General features: G+C 41.3%; 1 pseudogene; it reads left to right on the forward strand.

The window, feature by feature from the left end:
- The first annotated feature begins 1,760 nt into the window (after window positions 1-1,760).
- On the forward strand, window positions 1,761-2,270 carry LOC131896930 (peptidyl-prolyl cis-trans isomerase A-like; annotated as a pseudogene).
- Window positions 2,271-5,079: the final 2,809 nt, after the last annotated feature.

Genomic DNA, 5,079 nt, shown 5'->3' on the forward strand with positions numbered 1-5,079 from the left:
AACACATCAAAAAAGTTACTCACCATGATCAAGTAGGCTTCATCCCAGAGATGCAGGGATTGTTCAACATATGAAAAGCTGTCAATGTAATCCATCATATAAACGTACTGAAAGAAAAAAAAAAACAACACATGATCATCTCATTAGATACTGAAGAAGCCTTTGACAAAATCCAACATCCCTTCATGATAAAAGTCTTGGAGAGATCAGGAACACAAGGAATGTACCTAAACATAATAAAGGCAATTTACCACAAGCCAACAACCAACATCAAATTAAATGGAGAGAAACTTAAAGGGATTCCACTAAAATCTAGAACAAGACAAGGTTTTCCACTCTCCTCATATCTATTCAATATAGTACTCAAAGTTCTAGTTAGAGCAATAAGATAACAAAAGGAGATCAAGGAGATACAAATTGGAAAGGAAGATGTCAAACTTTTGTTATTTGCAGACGATATGGTAGTCTATATAAGTGACCCCAAAATTCTACCAGGGAACTCCAAAAACTGATAAACACCTTCAATAATGTGGCAGGATACAAGATTAACTCCAAAAAAATCAGTAGTCCTCTTATATACAAATGATAAATGGACTGAGAAATAATCAGAGTAACATCACCCTTTACAATAGCTACAAATAATATAAAATACCTTGGGCTAACCCTAACCAAACAAGTGAAAGACCTGTATGACAAGAGCTTTAAGTCCTTGAAGGAAGAAATTGAAAAAGATATCAAAAAATGGAAAGATCTCCCATGATCATGAATAGGTAGATCCAAAATAATAAAAATGACAATCTTAGCACAAACAATCTACAGATCCAGTGCAATCCCCATAAAAATCCCAACACAATTCTTCACAGACCTCGAAAGACCAATACTCAACTTCATATGGAAAAATAAAAAAATCTAGGAGAGCTAAAACAACCCTTTACAATAAAGCAACTTCTGGAGGCATCACCCTCTCTGACCTCAAGATCTACTATAAAGCTGTATTAATAAAAACAGCTTGATATTAGCATAAAAACTGACATGTGGACCAGTGGAATCAAATTCAAGATTCTGACATAAATCCATACAACTATGAACATCCAATTTTTGACAAAGCAGCCAAAACTGTACAATGGACAAAAGAAAACATTTTCAACAAATGGTGCTGGCATAACTGGATGTCAACATTTAGAAGATTGCAATTAGATCCATATCTATCGCCATGCACAAAACTCAAATCCAAGTGGATCAAAGACCTCAACATAAATCCAGCTACACTAAACCTGATAGAAGAGAAAGTAGGAAGGAGCCTAGAATGTGTTGACACGGGAGACCACTTCCTAAATATAACACCAGTAGCATAGACATTGAGAGCAACAGTTAATAAATGGGACCTCCTGAAACCGAGAGGCTTCTGTAAGGAAAAAGACACATCAAATAAGACAAAATGAGAGCCTACAGAATGGGAAAAGATCTTCATCAGTCCCATATCTGACAGAGGGCTGATCTCCAGAATATATAAAGAACTCAAGAAACTAGACATCAAAATACCTAACAGTCCAATTAAAAATTGTGCTACAGATCTAAACAGAGAATTCTCAACCGAAGAAGCTCAAATGGCTGAAAGACATTTAAGGAATTGCTCAACATCCTTAGTCATTAGGGAAATGCAAATCAAAATGACTGTGAGATACCATCTTACACCTGTCAGAATGGCTAAGATCAAAAACACTGCCCTGCTTTACAGATGCCTCTGTCCCCTGTCTCCGCTTGCTGCAGCCATGGTCAATCCCACTGTGTTCTTTGACATCAAGGCCAATGGCGAGCCCTTGGGCCGCATCTCCTTCGAGGTATTTGCAGACAAAGTTCCAAAGACAGCAGAAAACTTCCGCACCCTGAGCGCTGTAGAGAAAGGATTTGGATATAAGGGTTCCTTCTTTCACAGGATTATTCCAGGATTCATGTGCTAGGGTGATGGTGACTTCACATGCCATAATGACACTGGTGGCAGATCCATCTCCGGAGAGAAATTTGAGGATGAGAACTTCGTCCTGAAGCATACAGGTCCTGGCATCTTGTCCATGACAAATGCTGGACCAAACACAAATGGTTCCCAGTTTTTCATCTGTACCACCAACACTGAGTGGCTGGATGGCAAACATGTGGTCTTCAGGAAGGTGAAAGAAGGCATGAACATTGTGGAAGCCATGGAGCGTTTTGGGTCCAGGAATGGCAAGACCAGCAAGAAGATCACCATTTGTGACTGCGGACAACTCTAATTCTTTCAACTTGCGGGCTTCCTACCCACTAGGCCATTCTTTCTGTAGCAGGAGAGCACCCCCACCCCATCTGCTCACAGTACCCTGTAATCTCCGCTCTCACTGAAGTTCTCTGGGTTCCATATTCTCCTCATTCCCCTCCCAAATCTAGCTGGATTGCAGAGTTAAGTTTATGATTATGAATAAAAACTAAGTAAGAAAAAGAAGATCAAAACACTGATAACAGCTTAAGTTGGAGAGGATGTGGAGCAAGGGGAACACTCCTCCACTGTTTGTGGAGTCCAAACTTGTACAATCACTTTGGAAATCAGTATGGTAACTTCTCAGAAAATTGGAAATCAATCTATCTCAAGACCCAAGGACACCACTCTTAGTCATATACCTCAGGAATGCTCAATCATACCACAAGGACACTTGCTCAACTATGTTCATAGCAGCATTATTCGTAATAGCCAGAAACTGGAAACAACCTAGATGCCCCTCACCCGAAGAAAGGATAAAGAAAATGTGGTACATATACACAATAGAGTATTACTCAGCTGTAAAAAACAATGACATCGCCGGGCGGTGGTGGCACATGCCTTTAATCCCAGCACTTGGGAGGCAGAGGCAGGCGGATCTCTGTGAGTTCGAGGCCAGCCTGGACTACCAAGCAAGTTCCAGGAAAGGCGCAAAGCCACACAGAGAAACCCTGTCTCCAAAAAAAAAAAAAAAAAAAAAAAAAATGACATCATGAAATTTGCAGGCAAATGGATGGAACTAGAAAATATCATCCTGAGTGAGGTAAGCCAGACTCAGAATGACAAACATGGTATGTACTCACTCATAAGTGGATACTAGATGTAAAGCAAAGGATAATCAGACCATAACCCACAGCTCCAGAGAAGCTAGGAAAGAAGGAGGAGTCTAAGAGGATCACAAGGATCACGTTGGGATGGGGAAACAGAGGAGATCTCCATGAGTAAACTGGGGATGAGGTGGGGCAATAGAGGGAAAGGGATAGGAAATTAGAACATGAGAGAATGGGATAGTTGAGCTGGGGAATGTTGGGGTGGGAGAGCAATGAAGGAGATATCTTAATAGAGGGAGACATTATGGGGTAACAGAGAAACCTGGTGCTAGGAAAATTCCTAGGAACCCAAAAGGATGACCCCAGATTAGACTACTAGCTATAGTGGTGAGGGTGTTTGAACTGGCCTACCCTGATAATCAGATTGGTAAATAACCTAACTGTCATTATAGAGCCTTCTTCCAGTAAGTGATAAAAGCAGATGCAGAGATCCACAACCAAGCACCAGGCTAAGCTCCTGGAGTCCAGTTGAAGAAGGGGAAGAGGGATTATATGAGCAAGGGGGTTCAAGATCATAATGGGCAAATCTACAGGGACAACTGAACCAAGCCCATAGGAACTCACAAACTATAGATTGACAGCCGTGGAACATTCATGGGACCAGACTAGATCCTCTGCATATGAGAGACAGTTGTGTAGCTGGGTCTGTTTGAAGTGCCCCTGGCAGTGTGATCAGGATCTACCCCTGGTGCATTAGCTAGCTTTCTGGATCCCATTATCTCTGGTAGGACACCTTGCTCACCCTTGATGCAGGGGGGAGAGACTTGGTCCTGCCTCAACTGAATGTACAAGCTTTACTGTTGCCCCATGAGAGTACTTATGCTCTTAGAGGAGGGGACGAGAGGGGGGGTCAGGAGGGAAGACAGGGAGGGAGGCGGAGGAGGGATGAGAGGAGGATCTGTGGTTGGTATGTAAAATGATTAATTTTTTAAATAAAAAATATAATATGGCATTTTTAGTGTTTAAGGACAAGTCTGAGGGTAAAGTAAAACCAAATTCCTGCTGCTAATACCCAGTCTTCATTTTCTGCTGGGGAAAAATGAAGATCCAACTAAAAGATTTTGGGGGAATAATATTAAATCTTTGTATAAATATTTCCTCTGGTTATACGTCTAGAAGTGACGTCTTTGCCCTATGGGAGTCATGTTGTTCAACTATCACAGATGCTTCTGACTGTGTACTCCCAAGAGAAGACCAGGGAGGTTCCAGTGCTCCCCTGTCTACAGTACGCTGTTGTCAGAAGTGTTACCTTAGTGGATTGACTCTAAGACTAGGTCTGAAATCTTAACTTTCTTTTCCTGGTTCAAATGAACTTAAACACAGTTTCAGGTTTGGCAATCACTGAAACATGTTTTTGAAGTTCCTATCAATGTTTAAACTGCTTTTAGAAAAGTATTTTTTAATGATTGATTTGCAGGGATTCTTTACATATTCTAAGTATAAATCCCCGCCCCCAGGTTTTGACCTACCCTTTAACCTCCTATTGACACCAGAGACTATTTTTCAGTTTGTTAATTTTTAATTTTTATTTATTTATTTTATATCCCAACCACAGTTTCCCCTCCATTCTTTCCTCCCACTCTCTCTCTACCTATCTGCCCTCTGTCAGTTTAAATTCTCTCCTTCTCTTTTTCTATTTAGAAAAGGGCAGCCCCCTCCCCACCATGGATATCAACAAAACCTGGAATATCAAGTTTCAGTAAGACTAACCACCTCCCCTTGTATTATGGCTGGGCAAGGCAACCCAATATAAGGAATAGGGTCCCAAAAGCCAGCAAAAATTTTAAGACAGCCCCTGTTCCCACAGTTAGGAGTCCCACAAAAAAGACCAAGCTATACAACTGTCATATACATGCAGAGGGCCTAGGTCAGTCCCATGCATGCTCCTTGTGATGTCCTTGACCTCCCTGGCTCCTACAATCCTCCCTCTCTCTCTTCATCAGGATTACCCAAGCTCAG

This window comes from Peromyscus eremicus, chromosome 20, assembly GCF_949786415.1.
Source record: "Peromyscus eremicus chromosome 20, PerEre_H2_v1, whole genome shotgun sequence".
Lineage (NCBI taxonomy): Eukaryota > Metazoa > Chordata > Mammalia > Rodentia > Cricetidae > Peromyscus > Peromyscus eremicus.